Here is a 25,944-nt window from a genome sequence, read left to right on the forward strand (position 1 = left end):
CGATCATCACGTGAGATGGAGTAGTTTCAATGGTGAACATCACTATGTTGATCATATCTACTATATGATTCACGCTCGACCTTTCGGTCTCCGTGTTCCGAGGCCATATCTGTTATATGCTAGGCTCATCAAGTTTAACCTGAGTATTCCGCATGTGCAACTATTTTGCACCCGTTGTATTTGAACGTAGAGCCTATCACACCCGATCATCACGTGGTGTCTCAGCACGAAAAACTTTCGCAACGGTGTATACTCAGGGAGAACACTTATACTTTAATAATTTAGTGAGGGATCATCTTATAATGCTACCGTCAAACAAAGCAAGATAAGATGCATAAAAGATAAACATCACATGCAATCAATATAAGTGATATGATATGGCCATCATCATCTTGTACTTGTGATCTCCATCTCCGAAGTACCATCATGATCACAATCGTCACAGGCGTGACACCTTGATCTCCATCGTAGCATCGTTGTTGTCTCGCCAATCTTATGCTTCCACGACTATCGCTACCGCTTAGTGATAAAGTAAAGCATTACAGTGCGATTGCATTGCATACAATAAAGCGACAACCATATGGCTCCTGCCAGTTGCCGATAACTTGGTTACAAAACATGATCATCTCATACAATAAAATTTAGCATCATGTCTTGACCATATCACATCACAACATGCCCTGCAAAAACAAGTTAGACGTCCTCTACTTTGTTGTTGCAAGTTTTACGTGGCTGCTACGGGCTTAGCAAGAACCGTTCTTACCTACGCATCAAAACCACAACAATAGTTTGTCAAGTTGGTGCTGTTTTAACCTTCGCAAGGACCGGGCGTAGCCACACTCAGTTCAACTAAAGTTGGAGAAACTGACACCCGCCAGCCACTTGTGTGCAAAGCACATCGGTAGAACCAGTCTCGCGTAAGCGTACGCTTAATGTCGGTCCGGGCCGCTTCATCCAACAATACCGCCGAACCAAAGTATGACATGCTGGTAAGCAGTATGACTTATATCGCCCACAACTCACTTGTGTTCTACTCGTGCATAACATCAACGCATAAAACCTAGGCCCTGATGCCACTGTTGGGGAACGTAGTAATTTCAAAAATATTCCTACGCACATGCAAGATCAGGGTGGTGCATAGCAACGAGAGAGGAGAGTGTTCTCTATGTACCCTCGTAGACCGAAAGCGGAAGCGTTAACACAACGCGGTTGATGTAGTCGTACGTCTTCACGGCCCGACCGATCAAGCACCGAAACTACGGCACCTCCGAGTTCTAGCACACGTTCAGCTCGATGACGATCCCCGAACTCCGATCCAGCAAAATGTCGGGGAAGAGTTCCGTAACGACGGCGTGGTGACGATCTTGATGTTCTACCATCGCAGGGCTTCGCCTAAGCACCGCTACAATATTATCGAGGATTATGGTGGAAGGGGGCACCGCACACGGCTAAGAGATCAATGATCAATTGTTGTGTCTTTGGGGTGCCCCCCTGCACCCATATATAAAGGAGCAAGGGAGGAGGAGGCCGGCCCTAGGAGGGGGCACGCCAAGTGTGGAGTCCTACTAGGACTCCCTAGTCCTAGTAGGATTCCACCTCCCATATGGAATAGGAAAAGAGGAAGGGAAAAGGAGAAGGAAGGAAGGGGGCGCCCCCCTTCCCTAGTCCAATTCGGACCAGACCAAGGGGAGGGGTGCGGCCACCCTTGAGGCCCTTTTTCCTTCTTTCCCGTATGGCCCAATAAGGCCCAATACGTATTCCTGTAACTCTCCGATACTCCGAAAAATACCTGAATCACTCGGAACCTTTCCGATGTCCGAATATAGTCGTCCAATATATCGATCTTTACGTCTCGACCATTTCGAGACTCCTCGTCATGTCCCCGATCTCATACGGGACTCCGAACTCCTTCGGTACATCAAAACTCATAAACTCATAATGTAACTGTCATCAAAACCTTAAGCGTGCGGACCCTACGGGTTCGAGAACAATGTAGACATGACCGAGACACGTCTCCGGTCAATAACCAATAGTGGAACCTGGATGCTCATATTGGCTCCCACATATTCTACGAAGATCTTTATCGGTCAGACCGCATAACAACATACGTTGTTCCCTTTGTCATCGGTATGTTACTTTCCCGAGATTCGATCGTCAGTATCTCAATACCTAGTTCAATCTCGTTACCGGCAAGTCTCTTTACTCGTTCCGTAATACATCATCCTGCAACTAACTCATTAGTTGCAATGCTTGCAAGGCTTAGGTGATGTGCATTACCGAGAGGGCCCAGAGATACCTCCCCGACAATCGGAGTGACAAATCCTATTCTTGAAATACGCCAACCCAACAAGTACCTTCGGAGACACCCGTAGAGCACCTTTATAATCACACAGTTACGTTGTGATGTTTGGTGGCACACAAAGTGTTCCTCCGGTAAACAGGAGTTGCATAATCTCATAGTCATAGGAACATGTATAAGTCATGAAGAAAGCAATAGCAACAAACTAAACGATCAAGTGCTATGCTAACGGAATGGGTCAAGTCAATCACAGCATTCTCCTAATGATGTGATCCCGTTAATCAAATGACAACTCATGTCTATGGTTAGGAAACATAACCATGTTTGATCAACGAGCTAGTCAAGTAGAGGCATACTAGTGACACTCTGTTTGTCTATGTATTCACACATGTATTATGTTTCTGGTTAATACAATTCTAGCATGAATAATAAACATTTATCATGATATAAGAAATAAATAATAACTTTATTATTGCCTCTAGGGCATATTTCCTTCACTCTCCCCAAATATTGAGCGGGAAGGGAGCCAACAATGGCCAATTTGAAAGGGGGCAGCTAGAACATCTTATCCTAACAAAAGTGGTCTTCTCCTGCAAAAGGCTCTGGTGGTGACGCCACCTTGGGCTCCATGGTGACCTCCGTCTTGCCGTCCTACTGGTCTTGGTCTCGTTGCACCGATATGGAAACCTTTGGTTGATGCCTCGGTACTCCGCGCCTGCGCTTGCCCTCTTAGCACCAAAGAGGAAACAAGGACGCTGCGTGCGCTGGCGCCCGCCTGACGCCCACCTGGTCTCGATCATCATGGCTCACGTCACGAGAACCTCTCGAGGTTTGTCATGCATAAAAGAGATCAAAGAAACTCAAATACTTTCATGGATATAAAAACATAGATCTGACCATAAACTCAAAGTTCATCGATCCCAACAAACACACCGCAAAAGAGTTACATCATATGGATCTCCAAGAGACCATTGTATTGAGGATCAAGAGAGAGAGACGAAGCCATCTAGCTACTAACTACAGACCCGAAGGTCTACAAGGAACTACTCACGCATCATCAGAGAGGCACCAATGGAAGTGGTGAACCCCTCTGTGATGGTGTTTAGATTGGATCTGGTGTTTCTGGACTCTACGGCGGCTGGATGAATATTTCGTCGACTCCCCTAGGGTTTTGGGAACATTTGGATATTGGTAGAGCGAAGAGGTGGTCCTGGGGGCACCCGAGGTGGGCACAACCCACCAGGGCGCACTAGGGCCTCCTGGCGCGTGCTGGTGGGTTGTGCCCCCCTCGGGGCACCCCCATGTGCAACCAGGGCCCATCTGCTTCCTTTTGGCCCATAAAAAATCATCATAAAGTTTCGTGCCATTTGGAATTCGTTTCATATTGATTTACTGTGATGTTAAAAACATGGAAAAAAACAGGAACAGGAACTGGCACTGGGCACTATGTTAATAGGTTAGTACCAAAAATGATATGAAATGACTATAAAATGATTATGAAACATCCAAGATTGATAATAAAACAGCATGGAACAATCAAAACTTATAGATACGCTGGAGACGTATAAGCATCCGTGCCGCTTTATCCAACAATACCACCGAATGAAAATAAGACATTGGTGGTAATTAGTATGATGATCACCGCCCACAACTCTTTGTGTTCTACTCGTGCATATCATCTACGCATAGACCTGGCTTTGATGCCACTGTTGGGGAACGTAGCATGCAATTTCAAAAAAATTCCTACGCTCACGCAAGATCTATCTAGGAGATGCATAGTAACGAGAAGGGGAGAGTGTGTCCACGTACCCTCGTAGACCAAAAGCGGAAGCGTTTGACAACGCGGTTGATGTAGTCGAACTTCTTCTGGATTCAACCGATCAAGCACCGAACGTATGTCACCTCTGAGTTCTGCACACGTTTAGCTCGATGACATCCCTCGAACTTTTGATTCAGCAGAGTGTCGAGGGAGAGTTTCATCAGCACAACAGCGTGGTGATGGTGAAGTGATCAGCGCAGGGCTTCACCTAAGCACTACGACAATATGGAAGGAGGAGTAAACTATGGAGGGTGGCGCCGCACACGGCTAACAGTTGTTTCTGTGTGTTCTAGGCGCCCCCTCCCCACATATTTATAGGTTGGAGGGGGGAAGAGGCACCCAAGGGGGTGCCCATGTAGGCTGAATCCTACTTGGGCTCCCACCCCAATTCGCCCCCCTTTCCTTGTTTTCCGGAGGGAGAAGGAAAGAGGAGGGGGGAGAGAAGGAAGTGGGAGGCCGAATCCCTCCCCTTCCTTTCTCTCTTCCCCCCTTTCCTTCCTCTTCCTATTCGGCCTCTTGTAGCCCATGCTGGCTGCTGTGTTTCCCCTCTTCGCCCAATAGGCCCAAATCTTTGCCGGGGGGGTGCCTGGAACCCCTTCCGGTGACCCGATATGTACCCGGTACCCCCGGAACACTTCTGGTGTCCGAATATCATCGTCCTATATATGAATCTTTACCTCTCGACCATTTTGAGACTCCTCTTCATGTCTGTGATCTCATCCCAGACTCTGAACAACATTCGGTCGCCAAATCACATAACTAATATAATACAAAATCATCATCGAACGTTAAGCGTGCGGACCCTACGGGTTCGAGAACTATGTAGACATGCCCGAGACACCTCTCCGGTCAATAATCAACAGCAGAACCTGGATGCTCATATTGGTTCCCACATATTCTATGAAGATCTTTATTGGTCGTATCGTAATGACAGCATACGTTATTCCCTTTGTCACCGGTATGTTACTTTCCCGAGATTCGATCATCCGTATCTTCATACCTAGTTCAACCTCGTTACCGACAAGTCTCTTTAATTGTTCTGTAATGCATCATCCCACAACTAACTCATTAGTCACATTGCTTGCAAGGCTTATCATGATGTGCATTACCGAGAGGGCCCAGAGATACCTCTCCGATACTCGGAGTGACAAATCCTAATCTCGATCTATGCCAACCCAACAAACACCTTCGCAGATACCTGTACAAAATCTTCATAATCACCCAGTTACGTTGTGAAGTTTGATAGCACACAAGGTATTCCTCCGATATTTGGGAGTTGCATAATCTCATAGTCGAAGGAATATGTATTTGACTTGAAGAAAGTAATAGCAATAGAACTTAACGATCATTATGGTAAGCTAAGGATGGGTCTTGTCCATCACATCATTCTCCTAATGATGTGATCTCATTCATCAAATGACAACACGTGTCTATGATTAGGAAACTTAACCATCTTTTATTCACGAGCTAGTCTAGTAGAGGCTCACTAGGGACACGATGTTTTGTCTATGTATCCACACATGTATCAAGTTTCTGGTTAATACAATTCTAGCATGAATAATAAACATTTATCATGATATAAGGAAATATAAAATAACCTCTTTATTATTGCCTCTAGGGCATATTTCCTTCAGATTACATCCACACCATTGAGTAGTTGCTTGCTCGAGACAAGTACAAGATGGCCGGCATCGACCTGCAGTACACCGCTGGTCGTCCCAACATAGATCAGAAGGTTGCCATCACCTAGTTGTGCGTGCGACATCATGTCCTCATCTACCACTACTGCATGGCCACAGAGCCTTGCAACCGTTTCACCAGGTTTGTCAACAATACCGACTACAAGTTTGCTACGGTGGAAACCACCGAGGATGTAAAAGCGCTCAGGGTTACAGGCTTGGGCTGGCAAGAACCTTGTCGAAATCCATGAGCACTATAGGGTCTGGGGCAGCACAAAGAAGGACTCCCTGGTTGAACTCGCATCGGCCATCGTCAACCCATACTATGAAAAGATGAGGCCGGATGCCAACAGAACATGTCCCATATCGTGGAACGGGGCCTGGATGCGGCAACTGGATGAACCTCACCTTAGGTTCACGGCCAAGAGTGTATACACATGCTACGAGATGCACAGGCGAATCATTGACATGAGGAAGTGCCTCGTTACCGAGATCGATGAGGCCGGATCGAGCCACAAGCAGAGCAAGCATCACAAGAGGTAGATGATGATTAGATGACCGTTTATCCTAGTTAATCATGCATGTAATATATAGTTTACTTCGGTGTGTGGAAATGTCATGTGTGTAGTAGCCACCTATGTAATTTATGCATGTAATAGTTTACTTTGGTGCATGCAAATACCATGGTTGTAGTAGCCACCTATGTAATTGGATGTTTAATTTGGTTATGCAACCATGTCCTTATAAGTGTTATACATATATGTTGTTCTGTATGCAATCCCATCGCACAACACACACGTCTTATTAGCAGCAATCGTCTGTGTTATTATCGGTCTTCGCACGCATTTTTGATTACAGACCTGTTTGCCGCGTATCACACACATGTTGTTATATTGAACCATTTCTGTTCTCTTGGCTCAACGCAAATAGTTCATCTGAGCGAACCCTAAGCCGTATATCGGACACATCTTGATTTGGCTGACCGTTTCTTTTGTGTTTCCTAATCACAAATAGTTCATCCGAGTGAAATGTATGTTGTATATCGCACACACCTTCATCTGGCTGCCCGTTCTTTTGTTCCGCCTCATCGCAAACCGTTAATTGAACTGATCTGTTTGCCCTGCATCGCACACACAACTAAAATCTGAATTGTGTTTGATGCATCCATCATCGCAAACATTTTGCACCATTTTTGACGGGTTTTACACCACCGTCTATGATTATTGCATCACACATAGTTTCATCGAAGGGTCTCTGATCATAGTGTCGCGTTAGCGGCATCTTGCAGTAGTGTTGGAGCGGCATGGAGATACTGCATATAGGTAGGTATGGTGGACTCATTTGGCACAACTTTGGGTTTAAGGAGTTGGATGCACGAGCAGTATCCCCGTTTATTACAAGGAAAGGCTAGCATATAGATTGAGAAGCAACCAACCAAAAAATGAAAACGATCATAAATGAGCATTACACATAACTAACACTGAATAATGCACCACAAGAAGGATGTAACTTCATTGCATAACTATTGACTTTCGTGCTTGCATAGGGAATCACAAACCTTAACACCAATATTCTTACTAAAGCATAATTGCTCACCAACACGACTCACATATTACTATCTCCATATCTCAAAACTGTTACAAGGAATCAAGTTTATAATATCCAATGATCTTCATGAATGTTTTTATTATACCCCCTTGAATATCTATCACTTTGGGACTAATTTCATATATTACCATTGCTACTAGCAAGCTCTCAAACAAGTCTAAGTGAAGCACAAGAGCATAAATATTTCTTCAAAATTTTCAACTCTCAAAATAATCTAAGTGAAGATTGGGAGCATTTCTTCAAAAAAAATCTAACTCTCAAAATGATCTAAGTGAAGCATGAGAGAATTTCTTCAAAATTTACGAACTCTCTAAATGATCTAAGTGAAGAACGAGAGCATATTTCTTCAAAATTTTAAATCGCCACCATGCTCAAAAATATATAAGTGAAGTTCTAGAGCAATTACATAGCTCAAAAAATTTAAGTGAAGCACATAGAGCAATTCTAACAAATCATAGCATCATTATGGCTCTCTCAAATAGGTGTGTCCAGCAAGGATGATTGTGATAAACTAAAAAGCAAAGACTCATATAATACAAGATGCTCCAAACAAAACTCATGATATGTGATGAATAAAAATATAGATAAAAGTAAAATTACCGATGGTCGTTAGAAGAAAGAGGAGGTGCCTTCCGAGGCATCCCCAAGCTTAGTTGCTTGGTACTCCTTGAATATTACCCTGGGGTGCCATGGGCATCCCCAAGCTTAGGCTCTTTTCACTCGTTATTCTTTCATCCATCATGATCTCACCCAAAACTTGAAAACTTCAATCACAAAAACTTAACAAAACCTTCATGAGATCTGTTAGTATAATAAAGCAAATCACCACTTTAAGTACTATTGTGTTGACTCTCAAAAGAGGCACGATCATAAAGAATAGCTTGAAGCTATGTCAAGATTAATTTAAAATTATTATTGAAAGTCACCATGGGATGGATCTCTTCGAGAAGATCAATATGGATATGAAGATGGTCTAAAACAGCGCTCAGATGCAAAAGTTATGACAAGTTCAGAGATGCTCATGTTGACACTAGATTAAAGAATAGCTTGAAACCCAATTAAGATAGCCTCAGATGGAAAAGATTTAAACATTAAGGTTGTGCATCTTGTCGAAGCAGTTGATTTTGATATAAAAAATGTCTCAATCGGATTTGTATGCAAAATTTATAGCCAAAAATCTGCTCGACCGGAGAGACGGAATCGATCTATCAACATCAAGACGGCGGGCTTGGGGGCTACTCCGATGGCGATAGTATTCCGGACTCCTATGAGCTGCCGTCCAGGGCTGCAATCTTTATGGCTGGTACCGGGCCGACTCTTGATTCATCAACAGCGGCTGCTATGATGTCTGGTTCAACTTCTGCTGCGACAGCTGGGGCTAATGACTAAGACCGGCCTTTGGCTCAGGTTTTATCTGGGCTTTTGGACACGTTAATGACTCTGTTGGCAACAGAGGTTAATGTGGAGAATCAGGCGCAGCACAATGCAGAATTTGCAAAGGTTCGAGATGAAGTGGCTAAGGCTCGGGAAGTTCTTAATGCAGAGAATGCTAGGATGCCGACAGAGCGAGCCCTGATGGATGCCGAATCACAGCATATAAGGGCAGAAGCTTTTTGCCTGAGTCTGGATCAGAATGCGTCCAATGCTATTCTTCGAAGGAGGCATCAGAGCCGGCTACCTTAACATTATGAGGGGCAGAACCTTTTTAACATGCCCGGGGCAGGAACATGTGACCCGTCCGGTGCAACCCGGGCTTTAGAGGCGCTAGGGAGCAGGGCGGTGGCTCAGCCTCGTTTACCGGATCCACCTCATAGGGATCAGACCCCACCTCGACGGGTTCCAACACCCTCTGGCCATATTCTAGCTCGTTGGATATATGATAGCGCCAGCAACGTGGCTGGCAGCTATTCCCATTGAGGGCGAGTCTCCGGTTGAAGTGGAGACCCGGAACGCGGTGGAACTTCTTCAGACGGCTGTAGCGCAGCATGTGGCTTATTCATATAGTCGTGAGCATATTCATTCAACTTCACGCATGAGTCGAAGTTATAGCCGGCGTATTGAGTCGCCGGCGGTTTCCAGTAGCGAATGACGTCGCAACCCACCCCGCAATGATGACCCGCCCCTTACTCATACCCAGACACTTGTGGACCAAGCCAGAGCTCGCCAAGAGGTGGAGGCAGCAGCAGTGGCCCTACTAGGAGCATATTAGCAGCCTCCAGTCCACCCTTCGGCCTCAGTTGAAGCTGGGATGATCTCTAGGACAGTGGGAGTGCCATGTTTGGTTCCAGCTCCCCGTAATGAACATCTACCCAAGGATTTTAAGGGCCCTCATAAGGTGCCTAATTATACAGTTGATCTCCCTTCTGAGCCCTGGATTGAGAATTATGAGTTGGCTATGGAGATGTTGGACGTCAATGATGCAGTCTATGCTAAGTATTTTACTATGATGTTGGATGGGCCAGCCCGCACATGGTTAAAAAGCTTGCCTGCCAATTCCATCAGTTCATGGGTGGAGCTAAAGGCATGGTTTATTCACAACTTTAAGGGTACATGCAAGCAGCCTCTCACGATTATCGACCTTGATAATTGTGTGCAATGTGAGGATGAGTCGGCCCACCATTGGGTCCACCGGGTCTCAGCTATTATCCACTCATCGGATAGCATCGCGGTGGGTTCCGTGGTCCTGGTTTTAGAGAAGAATTGTCATTTTACCCCTCTCAAGCAAAAGCTTGGGCGGCTTAAACGTCATTGTAATGACATGGGGAGCTCATGACGGCTCTTATCAAATACGCAGACTCTGATAATACCAAAGACCCAGGTGTCGGTGTCAAAACCGGCGATCTCGGGTAGGGGGTCCCGAGCTGTGCGTCTGAGGTTGATGGTAACAAGAGACAGGGAACACAATGTTTACCCAGGTTTGGGCCCTCTCGATGGAGGTAAAACCCTACGTCCTGCTAGATTAATATTGATGAGTATGGGGGTTACAAGAGTTGATCTACCACGAGATCGTAATGGCTAAAACCCTAGAAGTCTAGCCTCTCTGATTATGATTATTCCCCTCTACGGACTAAGCCCTCCTGTTTATATAGACACTGGAGGGGACTAGGGTTGTACAAAGTTGGTTACAAAGAAAGGAGTCTTCCTATTGGGACGCCAAGCTTGCCTTCCAGGCCAAGGAGAGTCTCGTCCGGACACGGGAGATAATCGTCGGTCTGATATCTTTATAGCCCATCAGTCTAGCCGACGTACCATAGTCCGGACATCCGAGGGCCCCCTAATCCAGGACTCCCTCAGTAGCCCCTGAACCAGGCTTCAATGATGAGGTGTCCGGCGCGCAAACTAGCTTCGACATTCCAAGGCGGGTTCCTCCTTCGAATACTCCAACACAGTCTTCGGACGCAACAAATGTGTCCGGCTCTCCAAAACAAATTCCACACACAACCGCAGAGAGTAGTATATCTTGAGTCCAATCTGCTGACAACTATTGGTAACGGGACATCACGTCACCACCCGGTCATTATTTCGAACCGTTTTTTGGCCTGCCGCTTCGAGACGCGGTCTCATTGGCACGTCTTGTCAAAGCAGAGATCGTGTCCCCTTATTGCGGGATTCTCATCAATACGGGCATGGGTAATCCAACCGCACCGTTCGCACAACTCTTGGGAACAGGCAAGTTTTAAGGCGAGTGGGGAGGCGCTTGATATTCACTGTCTTTATAAGGAGATAAGGATTCCCTTCTTTCACCCACGCCTTCTCCTCCTCTCTGCCCTCCCATTCTCAATCTCCAGCGCCCGAGTCCTCTTCTTTTCCGCCTCAAGGAAGCACTTGACCATGTCTGGATCTGGAGCGTAGGGTAAATGGATGGCCTCCTCCATCAAGGAGAAGGACATCACCAAGCTTCGGGAGGCCGGGTATCTAGCGAAGGAAATCGCCCATCGGCTTCCGGCCAAGGGGCAAATCATCCCTACCCCGAAGCCCAATGAGAGGGTGGTGTTTATCCCCCATTTCGTCTGCGGGTTAGGGTTTCCTCTCCAACCTTTCGACAGTGGACTCATGTTTTATTACGGGCTAGATTTCCATGATCTAGCTCCAAACTCTTTCATCAACATCTTGGCATGCATTGTCGTGTGTGAGGCTTTCCTCGGCATTCCACCCCACTTCAGACTATGGCTCAAGATCTTCAACGTGAAGCCGAAGGTGGTGGATGGCCAACATGCGGAGTGCGGAGGCACCATGGTGAGCAAACTGCCCAATGTCACATGGCCCAAGGGTACTTTTGTGGAGACCATCAAAGAGTGGCAGAAACTGTGGTTCTATATCACAGAGCCCCGCGATACCACCTGGGCCGCGGCTCTCGAATTCAAGTACGGAGTGCCAATGCAGCTCACCTCCTGGATAGAGAAGGGCCCGAATTGGTCCTAGTCAGACGAGATGATAGCGCTACAAACACGCATCCAAAGCATGGTGGACAAAAACATCAAGCTCGTCAATGTGATCCAGGTGATGTTAGTTCGCCAGATCCTTCCATGCCAGAGCCGGACTTGCCCTTTGTGGGAATTCGATCTAGAGAAGCACCGGACCTTGGAGAGGCTCTTCGGAACAACGCATGAAGATATGTGGAAGTTGCTCTTCAAGGGCAACAAGACACCGCAGGAGACAAACAAGGACCACGGGCATGATCTGGCCCATCCTGCCAGTGCGGTAAGTCTTTCGTGTTGTGTATCCTCTACTTGCTTATCCAAGGAAGATACCTAAACTCCACTAGTTATTTTTTCAGGTATGGACAGAGAAAGCGGAGCGGATTAAGTGTCCGGCTCCGCTGCCTGAGGGGGGAAACATGAAGAGGGTGGCCCCCACAAACCTGGAGGCAGAGGCGTCCAATAGGGGGAAGAGCTCCCTCGTGGATAACTCCACGTGGGACGTTGACAGCAGCCCAGAGCCGCGCCGCCGAAACAAGCCCCTGGCCGCATTGTGAGTACTCAAAAGACTTTGACATATTCATATATTCGGCCTCTTCGGTTTGTAGTTTTAACGTGTTAAATCATGCGCTTGTAGTCCGGTCCACGACAGCTCCCTGTGATCCTCATCTAGAGGTTCGCTGGAATCAAAGGCGATGACCAGCGAGTCACCACCGTCCGCTCAATCTCCCACAGCTAAGGGCGACAACGAGGTGCTGTCCCAAAGGACCTTCCCGGGCCAGGGAGAGGTTCAGGAGGCTGTCCGGATGGCACCAGAGGGTGACCATTCGGCCACAGGACACCTGGGAGAGAGAACCCCCATGGAGACTGGCGATGGGGGCCGTGTCCAGTTCGGACTCTAGACGAATATGGTTCGAGAGACCTATACTCCTCCAGAATCTGACAAGCAGCCTCCTTCGAAAGAAGGAGGTGTGCCTATTCGGTCGGTGACATCTATCCAGCCAGAGGCACAAGATAATCTACTAGAAGCGCCGCGAGGCGCTTCCATTGTGGAGGAACACCGTATCCTTATGGGTATGGTGGTTGGAGGTTTCATTCTGTCAAGAGTGGATTAACCGAAGCTTGCACAAGCCTGCTGACAGACTTTGAGGTAAGCGATGCGAAAGAGGAGGTCATAGTATAGACAGTGTAGCCCCTGAGACACTATCCGGTGTTCGGAAAGAAAAGTCGGACAGAGGATCAAGCAATTTTCGCAGGAAACTAACTAAATATGTCTTATGAACATAGGCGTCGCTGCTGGCTGCGACCTCTCATGCCGTTGAGGTCTCTGGACTAAAGCAGAGTCTGGAGCGGGCCGAAGAAGAGCTCGGCCTTGTAAAAAGGCAGCTGGAGGACAAGCAAGGTATGTGGAGACTTGCTGTATATTTGGAAAGAATAAATGATGTATATTGATTGTAGTGCTATGATGTTTGTAGGAGCGGCGACTGAGGTTGAAACCCTCAAGAAAGTGCTGGCCGGGGCCGAGGAGAGGGCGGGGAAGGAACAAGCCGTCCGGAAGAAGCATGAGGCCAGGGTTGGGGAGGTCCAGCAGGAGCTCCAGGACGCTTTGAAGAAATACAAGTCCTTGGAGTGTCAGCATGCGGACCAAGAGTCCGAACTTGAGAAGGCCCGCCAGAGCACACAAGAGGCTCGGACCAAAGCCCAAGGCGCCCTCCAGGAAATCTAGGAGGCCAAAAAGATCGTGGCGGGTAAGGCTTTTATTATGCAAAGCAAGTATGTGAAGAAGAGATATCTCTTACTGACCCAGATTTGGAGTTCTCCAGGGGAGTTTGTGGATGTGCTGCATACCGTTTCTGATGCTGCTGAATTCTTCCTAGCCGGAGAGGGGAGCTCGACGGAGAAGTTGTTCTGGTCGCAATACCTTGCACCAGAACATCCGGTGCCCTTGAGCGACCAGCTAAAATAGCTGGTCGAACTGCATAGGGTGGCCGAACTGGCCATGAAGGACTTGATAGTCCGGTTGTGGCCAGCTGAAGTTATACCCAGCAGCTACTTCGGTCTCGTGAAGTGGCTAGTAGACGCCTGCCCTCAGCTTGATGCCATCAAGCGGTCGGTTTGTATCGAAGGTGCGCAGATGGCCTTCACCCGTGTCAAGATGCAGTGGGCAAAGATGAATGTTGCCATGGTCGTGACTGAAGGACCGCCCATGGGCAAGGAGTACCGCACGCCCGAGCGATATTTCAGCAAAGTCCTTGAGAGATCTCGCATTGTGGCGAAGCAGTGTACGAAGGATGTAATCTTCGAATGAATACAGTTATGTTGTCTCGCCCTGTATTATAAAAACAAGTTCGGCTATGTAATATAATGTTTATTTAATATTTTACCTCCTGTGCGGCCGTGTTTATGAAGTTTTGAGGGTTGGCCAGTCGTCGGCTTCAGCCCCCACGTAGGTAGTACGGGGGTGTTCAGGATGGAATATAAACACTCTTGATCCAATTTGTTTGGTCCTTGAAGGAGGTGTTTAGCGCAACAAACCAGGCAATCGGACTTTGTGTCTTTATCATCCTCACTTAGCCATAGGAGTTCTACAATGAAAATTTAGGCATAGCCTCTAGTATCTGAACTAGGGTGCTGTAAACACCTGATCGGGTAAAAGCCGATTCATCACATAATGCGGAAAAAATCACTAAATATTTGAATCCTCCGAAGAGCTGACCGGCTCTTGCCGCATCATGACATTCAGTTTTCGGCTTTCTCTACTGAGGTGCTCATCCGGATAAACCAGGATACAATCGCAGTAGTTCTCCCTTTACTACCCTAGCCGATATAGCGGAACGTAAGGTAGTAAGCACAGGAGCCGGGCAACCCAACTATTGACCAAAGACATGATTCGGAGCCATTGCATATAATGCTAAATTCGGGGTGCCGAACTATGTTGTAGAAAGTGTTCGGACTTTGTTGCCATATTATGGGTTGCAATGAAGCCCCTGGCAGATTAAAGCGTACCAAAGTGTACGGTCACAACTTTGAGAAAATCATCAAAGAAAAAGGAAAAAAGGGTAGTAAGCTAGTGCCGCAGAAGTTGGTCCGCAGGCTGTTTCTATTATAGTTTGATTAATACTTCAAAGCGCATTTGAACAAGTGGCGCGGTGAGCAACTGGGCTATTTAACATGCCACAGCAAAGGGAGAGCTGCGTGCGGGTCCTGAAAGTGTAGTGATCGTTAAAGAGACCATCTAATAATTCCCTTGTACGCCAGTGCTTCTTGCCATCTTGGTGTAACCATCCTGCCGATAGGACCGATGATCAGGTCGTCAGAAGAAACCTACGGAAAAAAGACCTAAAAGGATAAAAAGGAAAAATTGAAAGTATGTGTGTCCAGGAGCGATCGATCTGTATTATGGATCACAAGATAGTTATGCCTCTGTATGTGCCCATGGTATTTTGAGTGCGTAGTTATTTACGCGCGGTACGAATGCCGCTTCTTGGTTGGGACTGGGCCGGAGGCCGAATTGCTAGTCAAGCTCTAGACGAGCTGGGCTGTCCTGCTGTAGAGTAGTCCGGACTCGTTTGACAGTGTCCGGGAGCTCGACCGATGAATTAAGGTTCTACTTGAGGAGGCCGCTCTGTACTTCTGCTGCTAACGCAGCGGTGTGCTCCTCGATGCGGAGGGAGCGTTTCGTGTTTCCATTGACTGTTATGACGCCGCATGGACCGGGCATCTTAAGCTTAAGATAAGTGTAGTGTGGCACCGCGTTGAAGCATGCAAATGCGGTTCGTCCGAGTAGTGCATGATAGCCGCTGCGAAAGGGGACAATATCGAAGATCAGCTCTTCGCTTCGGAAGTTGTCCGGAGATCTGAAGACAACCTCTAGTGTGATTGAGCCCGTACAGCGGGCCTCTACACCTCGTATGACTCCTTTAAAGGTAGTCTTTGTGGGATTAATTCTTGATGGTTTAATGCCCATTTTGCGCGCTGTATCCTGATAGAGCAGGTTCAGGCTGCTACCACCGTCCATGAGGACTCGCGTGAGGTGAAATCCATCAATGATTGGGTCGAGGACTAGTGCGGCTGAACCGCCATGACAAATACTAGTCGGATGGTCCCTGCGATCAAAAGTGATCGGGCAGGAAAACCATGGGTTGAACTTTGGGGCGACTGGCTCCATCGCATAGACGTCCCTGAGCGCGCGCTTGCGTTCCCTCTTGGGGATGTGGGTAGCGTATATCATGTTTACCGTTTTCACTTGGGGGGAAACTTCTTCTGTCCCCCTGCTTTTGGTGGCCGGGGCTCCTCGTCATCATCTTTGCTTTGCGACCCCTTCTCCTTGTTCTCAGCATTTAACTTGCCGGCCTGTTTAAAAACCCAACACTCCCTGTGATTGGCTGGTTTGTCAGGAGTGTCGTTTATCTGGCATGGGCGATCGAGTATGCGGTCCAAGCTGGACGGGCCTGAATTGTTCCTTTTGAATGGCTTCTTCCGTTGGCCGGACATGGAGCCACTGAATCCGGCGTTTACCACCGTGTCGTTGGTATTATCACCGTTGTTTCGACGCTTGTGTCTATTGCGTCGGGGCTTGCCGTTGCTGTTTTTGGCTTCCGCGGTGCCACGTTTGCTTGTACTTTTATTGCTATGGGCTAGCCAACTAACTTTGCCCATGCAAAAGTGGGTCATAAGTGCCATAAGGGCAGCCATGGACTTCGGCTTCTCTTGGCCGAGGTGTCGGGCGAGCTATTCGTCCCGGATGCTGTGCTTGAAGGCCGCCAAGGCTTCAGCATCCGGATAGTCGATGATTTGGTTCTCTTTAGTTAAGAACCTAGTCCAGAGTTTCCTGGCTAACTCTCTGGGCTGTTGAATTATGTGACTTAAGTCATCAGCATCCGGAGGTCGAACATATGTACCTTGGAAGTTATCAAGGAAGGCCTCTTCCAAGTCCTCCCAGCTATCGATGGAGTTTTCAGGCAGGCTGTTCAGCCAGTGTCGAGCTGACCCCTTGAGTTTTAGGGGGAGGTATTTGATGGCATGAAGATCATCGCTGCGCGCCATGTGAATATGGAGGATAAAGTCTTCAATCCATACCGCGGGATATGTGGTTCCATCATATGATTTGATATTTACGTGTTTGAACCCTTTTGGAAATTCATGTTCCATTACTTCATCAGTGAAGTAGAGGGGGTGTGCGGCACCTCTATATCGGGCCAGGTCGCGACGTATTTAGGGTGGAGTCCGTCTGCGGTTTTCGGATCGGACGTAACTATGTTTGCCATGTTTGGCTCGATAGCCGTCATCGCGCGTCGGGGCACGCCCCCATGATCCATAGATCGATCTGGCTGGACCTGCTTTATTCTTCAGGCCCTGCAGAAGATCATATGTGTATCCCTAAGTAGTTTTGTCTTTGTCTTTACGGCAAGGTGGTACGGGCTGGTGTTCGGCTTGGGTTGCCGCTTTGTCTCGACCACGTGGTGGTCGGTCGGCCGCATTGTGCCCTGATGGCATGGGCTCCAACACCTCGTCATCGAATTGAGGTAGTAATTTGCGCTTTGGGTAAATTTTGAGTGGTCGCTTGAGGTCGTACTCCTCAGCTTCCAAGATGTTAGTCCATCTGTCATTGAGTAGGTCTTGATCATCTTGAAGATGTTGCTGCTTCTTTTTAGGCTCCTTACATTGGCTATTAGCCGGCGCTTGAAGCGCTCCTGCTCGAGAGGTTCCTCATGCACGATAAAATCCTCGTTGCCGAGGCTCACCTCATCCTCGGAGAGTGGAAGATAATTGTTGTCCTTCGAGTCTTCGTGCATGGTCTGTTCATCAGGGTTGACTCGCCCATCTTCCCGTCCATCTTGTTCGGAAGTTGCCTCAACGGGGTCTTCATTGTCTTTGGCACCGTCCGGAGTGTTATCTTCTCCTATGCCGGTGTTGCTGGCTTTGCTGCGGCGTGATTTAGAGCGGTGCTGCTGACACCGGCGTTTTGGTTGTATCTCAGGAGGTTTATCATCAACTGGATCTTCCTTGTCATCGCCGCTATTCTCTTTTGGAGCATCCACCATGTATATGTCGTATGAGGAAGTGGCTGTCCAGCGTCTGGTAGATGGCGGGTTTTGGGCCTCTTCTTCTCCGACATCGTCGTCCATACCGTCGATGTCGTTGGAGCCGTAATCGAGCATGTCAGTTAAGTCTTCAACAGTGGCTATTAAGTGGGCGGGGGTGGAAAGCGAAATTCTCTGTCATCAGCCTCCAGTTCGAACTGGATATAATTCGGTTGTGAGTCCCCCACTAAGGAGAGTGTTTTTAATGAGTTTAGCACGTCGCCTAAAGGCGAGTGCCAGAGGATGTCCGCGGAGCTGAATTCAATGATCGACGCCCGATCAAGCTCAACGTGCGCGGACACACATGCTTCGGAACCTGTAGCCGGAAATGTGCCCGAGGTTGTGGCAACACAGACCTCACTTGAGGTTGGGTCTGTGTGCGGCTCCAACACCGCTGAGTTTGCGGCCTCCGTGGCGGGGTTGAGCCTCCTGTCCTCAGATGGCGTGATCTGCTCCGGATCTAGAGCCGGAGCAGTTGCAGGTTCTATCTCCTGGGTATGGTTCGATGATAGATTTAAGTCATGTTCATCATGGTGACAGGGAGCGGCTACTGCCGCGGTCTTGAATCCGTCGAAGATCAAGTCTCTGCGGATGTCCGTGACATAGTTCAAGCTTCCAAATCTGACCTGATGGCCAGGGGCGTAGCTATCGATCTGCTCTAGATGGCCAAGCGAGTTGGCCCGCAGTGCGAAGCCGCCGAACACGAAGATCTCTCTGGGGAGGAAGGTTTCTCCCAGGACAATGTTGTTGTGGATGATTGACGGGGCCATCGAACCTCTTGGCGATGACACATCGGAACTCTCAATGAAAGCACCAATGTTGGTGTCAAAACCGGCGGATGTCGGGTAGGGGTTCCCGAACTATGCGTCTGAGGTTGATGGTAACAGGAGACAGGGAACACAATGTTTACCCAAGTTCGGGCCCTCTCGATGGAGGTAAAACCCTATGTCCTGCTAGATTAATATTGATGAGTATGGGGGTTACAAGAGTTGATCTACCACAAGATCATAATGGCTAAAACCCTAGAAGTCTAGCATGTCTGATTATGATTATTCCCCTCTACGGACTAAACCCTCCGGTTTATATAGACATCGGGGGGGACTAGGGTCGTACAAAGTCAGTTACAGAGAAAGGAGTCTTCCCATTGGGACGCCAAGGAGAGTTCCGTCAGGACACGGGAGATAATCTTCGGTCCGGTATCTTTACAGCCCATCAGTCCGGCCCACGTACCATAGTCCGGACGTCTGAGGACCCCCTAGTCCAAGACTCCCTCACCAGGATCCGACAATGAGAAATCCAATAAGGGTAAGAAGAAGAATAATGGCAAGGGTCAGCAACAGAATATGATGATGAATAACAGCAACAACTAGGGCAACGGTGCTAAGCGCAGACACCCCGAGGGCGGGTCGGATATTGTGGCTAACACCAACACTGGGTATAAGGGCCAGCGCCGCAATGGTACTGGTAAGCCGTCTTTTGGTGGGAAAAACTTCAATCTTGAGGCAATGTTCAATGAGCCCTGCCCAAAGCATTGTTTGCCTGACAAGCTGGCGAGTCATGCTTGGAAGGATTGTTTCATCATGAGAGAGTATAGGAATTCCAACTTTACTTAGAATCATGGTAATAATCATGGGCCGCCCGGTGGGTCAGGATCCGGTGTGTAGGGAGGCGGCTTTGGTGGCGGCGGTTCTAATTCTGGTTATCAAGGCTAGAGCGTTCAGTGTGGTTATCGCCAACAGTCTGGTTAGGGCAACCAGCAACAAGGTAACCAATCAGGATACCAGAGTACTCCAAAGTAGCTCAATGGTGGCCAATACCATGCTTTTACCACCATCCTTTGTAAACGAGATTGGAAGGTTCATAAGCGTGCGTTCAATACTGTTGAGCCGGCTGTACCTCAGTATCTGTGGTGGTCATAATATCCACTCACATGGAGCAGGGAGGATCACCCACCCCGGGTTGAAAATCTGGGTCATCTGGCTTTGTTGGTCGCACTTCAGGTTGGGGGTTATAAATTTACTAAGCTGCTTATGGATGCAGGAAGCAGCATCAACATCCTGCATTATGACACCTTTTGCCAGATGAATTTAACTGATAAGGATCTTAAGACATCTTCTACAGTTTTCCATGGTGTGGTGCCGGGTAAGTCGGCGTATCCCGTTGGAAAGTTTGCCCTGGAAGTCGCCTTTGGTTATGACTACAGCTACAGAGCAGAGACATTGTGGTTTGAAGTAGTTAAAATCAAAAGCCCGAATCATGCTTTGTTTGGGTGGCCGGCTTATGCCAGGTTTATGGCCCGGCCCTATTATGTTTATCTGCAGCTCAAGATGCTAGGGTAGAAAGGTACACTTACGGTCCATGGTGATCAAAAAGTTGCTTTGGAGTGTGAACAAGGAGATGCTGCCTATGCTGAGTCGGCCTGCGCTTTAGAAGAACTCAAGTTTTATAAGGATCATGTTGACCTGGCTGATATGACTCCTCTGAAGAAGCCCACCACTGAGCATGACCCTCTATTGAAATTTCAAGCTGATGATACCAAACAGGTTGACATTGTTCCTAGCGACTCATCTCAACAGTTCACAGTGGGGGCTAACATGGATACTAAATAGGAAAGCGTGCTCATCGAGCTCATCCGTGAGAATCAGGAAATCTTTGCATGGAAACCTTCTGACATGTCGGGTGTACCGAGAGAATTCACTGAGCACACTCTAAATGTGGATCCTAAATTTAAACCGTTTAAACAGTTCCTTCGTCATTTCAATGAAGAACGAGGTAAAGCTATTGGAGAAGAGGTGGTCCGGCTTTTAGCGGCTAGGTTTATTATTGAAGTATTTCACCCTGAGTGGTCGGCTAGCCCGGTGCTTGTACTCAAGAAGAACGATACCTGGCGTATGTGTGTTGATTATACAAATCTTAACAAGGCTTGTCTGGCTGATCCATTTGCTCTCACTCATATCGACCATATTATTGATGCCACGGCGGGTTGTGAGAGCTTATGTTTCTTGGATGCTTATTCTGGTTATCATCAGATCAAGATGGCAGTGAAAGACCAAGATAACACAACTTTCATCACACCTTTTGGAGCTTTTTGCTATGTTATATGCCTTTTGGGCTCAAAAGTGCCCAAGCGACTTATAAGCATTGTGTTCAGAATTGCTTGCACGGTCAGATTGGACGCAACATTCATGCTTATGTGGATGATATTGTGGTCAAGTCCTGGAAGAAAGAGACCCTTATTGATGATTTAAAGGAGACTTTTGACAATCACTAATTCTACAAATGATGCTTAAACCCATCCAAATGCGTATTTGGTGTGCCTGCAGGTAAATTATTGGGATTTCTGGTTTCAGAGAGGGGCATTGAAGCGAACCCGGAGAAGATCAAGGTCATCACTTCGCTTGCTAAGCCGATGTGTGTCAATGACATCCAGCGCCTGGCAGGTGGTATTGCGGCATTGAGCCGGTTCATAAGCCATCTGGGAGAGAAGGCAATACCTTTATATCCGATGATGATGAAGACAGATCATTTTGTTTGGAGTGATGCTACCAATGAGGTGTTTGAGGCACTCAAGAAATAGCTACCTGAGCCACCCATCCTTGTTGGTCCTGTTAAAAAGAGCCATTGCTCCTGTATGTGGCAGCTAATAGTAGGGTTGTCAGTGTGGTGATAGTTGTGGAGCACAAAGAGGCGGGTAAGGAATACCCTGTTCAGCGGCCGGCTTATTATGTCAGTGAGGTGTTGATTGAGTCCAAGCAGCGACACCCACATTGGTAGAAACTGGTGTATGGGGTGTTCATGGCGAGTCGTAAGCTAAAGCATTATTTTCTTGGTCATCCTATTACAGTGGTCAGATCTGCTCCCTTAGGAGACATTATTCAAAACAGGGAGGCCACAGGCTGGGTTGTTAAATGGGCAACCGATCTTGGACCCCATGGGTTGAAATATATGCCAAGAGCAGCCATCAAATCTCAAGCTCTAGTGGATTTCATCAATGACTGGACATAATTGCAGACACCTAAGGAGAAACCTGATAACACGTATTGGATGATCCATTTTGATGCGTCAAGACAATTGGAAGGCTCGAGGGCTGGACTTATTTTGACTTCCCCACGAGGTGACAAATTTTGTTATGTTTTAAGGTTAATGTTTCCTTGCACTAACAATGCAGCTAAGTATGAAGCTTTGCTCCATGCCCTTTGTATGGCCAACGAGGTGAACTTATGTCGGGTCAGGTGTTTGGGTGACTCGGATCTTGTGGCTCAATAGGTATCATGCACTTGGTACTCTAAAGACCCGCTAATGGTGGCTTATCACGGGGCGGTTGATAATATTCCTAGTCACTTTAAGGGTTATCAAGTGGATCATCTTGATCAACGGAAGAACGAGGCGGCTGATGCCTTACACAAGGTTGGGTCTCAACGTAAACCGGTGCCTCCCAATGTGTTTCTTGATGTACACAACCCTTCGGTCAAGTTACTATCTGAGGAGGATCTTGCTATTCCTGATCTGGAGGCATAGTTGGTGGTGGCTCTTCATGCTATTCCAGATTGCATGCTGCCTTATCTGGCTTATATGACCCGGGGTGAGTTACTTGAGGATGAAATTTTGGCAAGAAAAATCATCCGCCGGTCTAAATATATGACTATTTTCAATGGCAAGTTACACCAATGAAGTGTGACAGGTGTGTTTCAACATCGTGTTTCTCCTGAGGAGGGCCGCGAGATCTTACAAGAGATTGATGAAGGTTATTGTCGTCATCATGCCGGCTCTAAATCCTTGGTGGCTAAGGCATTTTCTCATGGGTTTTATTGGTTGACGACTCATGTTGATGCATAATATATCGTCAGTATGTGTGATGGATGTTAGAAATTTTCTCGACGAGCTCATGTGCCGAGTCAAGAATTTTGGATGATTCCAATAACTTGGCCATTTGCAGTCTAGGGGTTGATATGGTTGGGACTTTCAAGAGGTCTAAGGATAAGAAGACCCACCTTCTGGTGGTGGTGGATAAATTTACCTAGTGGGTAGAAGCAAAGCCAGTTAGCAAGTTTGATGCGGCGACTGCAGTTCATTTTTTTTTGAAGCTGATCTTCCGCTTTGGTTACCCTCATAGCATCATCACTGATAATGGCACTAATTTGTCTAAAGGTGCTATGAAAGAGTTCTGTCAGAAAGAGCATATTCATCTTGATGTTTCTTCTGTGGATCATCCACAATCTAATGGTCAAAAGGAAAGGTCTAACCAAGAGATTTTGCGAGGCATCAAGCCCCGACTTATTGTTGCATTGGAACGAATGCCAGGTTATTGGGTTGAGGAGTTACCTTCAATGCTTTGGAGTATCAATACTACCCCAACAGGTCCATCGGCTATACGCCTTTCTTTATGGTCTATGGTGTAGAGGCGGTTCTCCCAAGCGATATTCGTCATGATTCGCCCTGAGTGGTGGCTTATGTTGAAACTGATAATGAGACGACACGGCAACACGTACTTGATGCTTTAGATGAAGAACGTGATCTTGCAGCGGCTCGTTCAGCAATATATCAGCAAGACCTGCGTCGCTATCATAGCCGTAGAGTCAAGACTCGGGCGTTCCAAGAAAGCGACTTGGTGCTCCGGCTAATTCAACATCAGACAGATATGCACAAATTATCCCCACCTTGGGAAGGACCTTTTGTGGTCAGTAAGAATCTTAATAATGGCTAGTATTATCTCAATGATATACGTGAGCACAAGGAGTCACACACCTTTGAGTAGGAGACCAACAGGCCATGGAATATTGCTCATCTTCAGTCTTATTATACTTGAGCCACCGGCTCTCCCCATTGTACATACTTCTATCAATGTATATATCTTTTTATGATCAATATAATAAAGTTGTCATCCCTGAAAATTCAGGGCCTCTGTCATTTCATTTCTATGTATCTGAGTCTTTATTAATTGCTCATAAGGTCACTTGGGGGCTTCTAACCCAATGAGTTTAGCTTTCATACCCTCTTGACCGGCCTGAGTCGCCATATTATGAGTTACACCTGCCTATTTGCAACTTGCTACTCCGCCAGGTGACCTGCCAAACTCTTAATAGTCAATCTTTTTTAAGACCCTGAACTTGTTAAGGTTAAAACGGCAGCTTGTGTCACGTGAGAGACGGCTTACAGTGAGCTAGTATAAACTCAATGGTTGTGCGGCCTTGAAAGCACAAGGCCTGTGAGCCAACTTGTTTGGTCGTGTTTTGGAAAACCGGCCCAACAAATATTTGAAATTTTTGTATCTTTCTTCTAGTTTCTTTGGATATTTTTATCGAAAGCTTTTTCTTTGGTACAAATTTTTGACTACCTGAGTCATGAGGCTCCGGATTGTGTGGCTCATGTTTGAGTATTTTGGGGTACAACCCGCCTTGGCTTTGGACTTTAAGTCACCCGTATATTTTGGTTTAAACAGCTGTAGGCATGAGGCTGCAAGTCTTTGGGTTGTTACCCATACTGGCTATTGATTTTTAAGCTGCCAACATTATTTGACTCTACAGGTATGTTTTCAACTATTTTATGAGACTACAAGTCTTCGAGTTTGGGTTGTCACCCGCCCTAGCTTTGGACATTAAGTCGCCAACATATACGGTTGATTATTCTTCTGAAAAATATGTAAGACTATAGGCAAAAACAAGAGTCGTGGTCTGGCTCCTATATATGATCATATCAAGCATGCAATAAAATTCCGCTACCAGATCAAGAGTTAAGGTAAAGCATGCACGAAGGCATGATAGGGTGGATCACTGTTTTAAGCTACCCTATCACAAGGCTTTCATGAGCCCAAAAGTTTGGAACAAAGTGTTTCTAGAGCTGCACTTCGACAACCTGGCCTGAGAGCCGCCTTGTATGTCGTCTCTATGTTTAGTTTCCTTCTTGACGAGTCGATGACTCTGGGTCATCCCGCGCCGGCTCTTCTTCGTCGTACATCTGAAAGCCAGCTGATGTTCAGTCAATGCCAGTTAAAGGTTCAAACTTGGCCTCATCGTTATAGATAATGGAAGGGTCAACATCAGGGGTGAAGGTATGCTTACACCTTGGAGGAATCAGATTCACAACATCATGCGCTGGCGGCTTAACCTTCTGGTTGTCATCATCATAAGCCGGCGTGTACTTGTTTAAGTTCAGCTCTTCAACAAGTTTGCAGGCCACGGGCTGCATCTCTTGGATGCATTGATTGAAGTATTTTTCTTCAAAAGCTGACTTGCCGTCCTTGAACTTTGGGCACCCGGTGGCTATTTCTTCCGGGTCAAGTTCAGCTTGCCATGCTTTGGCCTGGCCTAGAGCAACAATGGCTCCGGCTCGGGCCGCTGATAATTTTATTTCTTCAATCTAGCCTGGGAATATTGATAGATGATCCAGAATAGCCTTGATTTGACTCGATGGCTTCCTCTTTCCTCCTAAAGCTACAAGACTGCGCAATGTTCCAGTGTACAATTGTTCAGCCAGAGAGTAAACCGCCTTCAACTTCAATACCATATCTTGACCAAGATTTGAACTCCTGGGGCCTATTAAGAAGTAATACAAGAGTCGCTAGGCGAGTTAGCAATGCATATATACATGAGATGCCAGGCGAGTTACGTAATTTAAATTGCACATTATACTTACCGAAGATGGCGGTTGTCGTATGAGAGATGTGTTGTTTTAAGCGGGATAACTCTTCGGTTACTGGCTTAAGCACAGCTTCAGCATCTTCGGCCTTCTTTGTTAGAGCAGCCTTATCAGTCTCCCGGGCGGTTCTCTCAATATCAAAATATGCTTTAAGCTTCTCAATTTCCTCTAACGAGGCCTTCAGCTATGACTTGGCCTCGAAAGTTTCTTTCTGCTGCAGCTTCATTTTTTTTTTCAAATCGCCAACCTGCGATTCCTTCATGTTCAATTCTGCCTGAAATATGAATAAGGCAATGGTTACCATACAGGGAGAAAATTTGATGAGTTACAGTTAATCAAGTCCCAAGCACATAGCAAGAAATATACTTAGCACTTAGGGGCTAATGTAGGTCATTTTAATCTA

The sequence above is a fragment of the Triticum urartu genome, chromosome 2, assembly GCF_003073215.2.
Source record: "Triticum urartu cultivar G1812 chromosome 2, Tu2.1, whole genome shotgun sequence".
In the NCBI taxonomy this organism is placed as follows: Eukaryota; Viridiplantae; Streptophyta; class Magnoliopsida; order Poales; family Poaceae; genus Triticum; species Triticum urartu.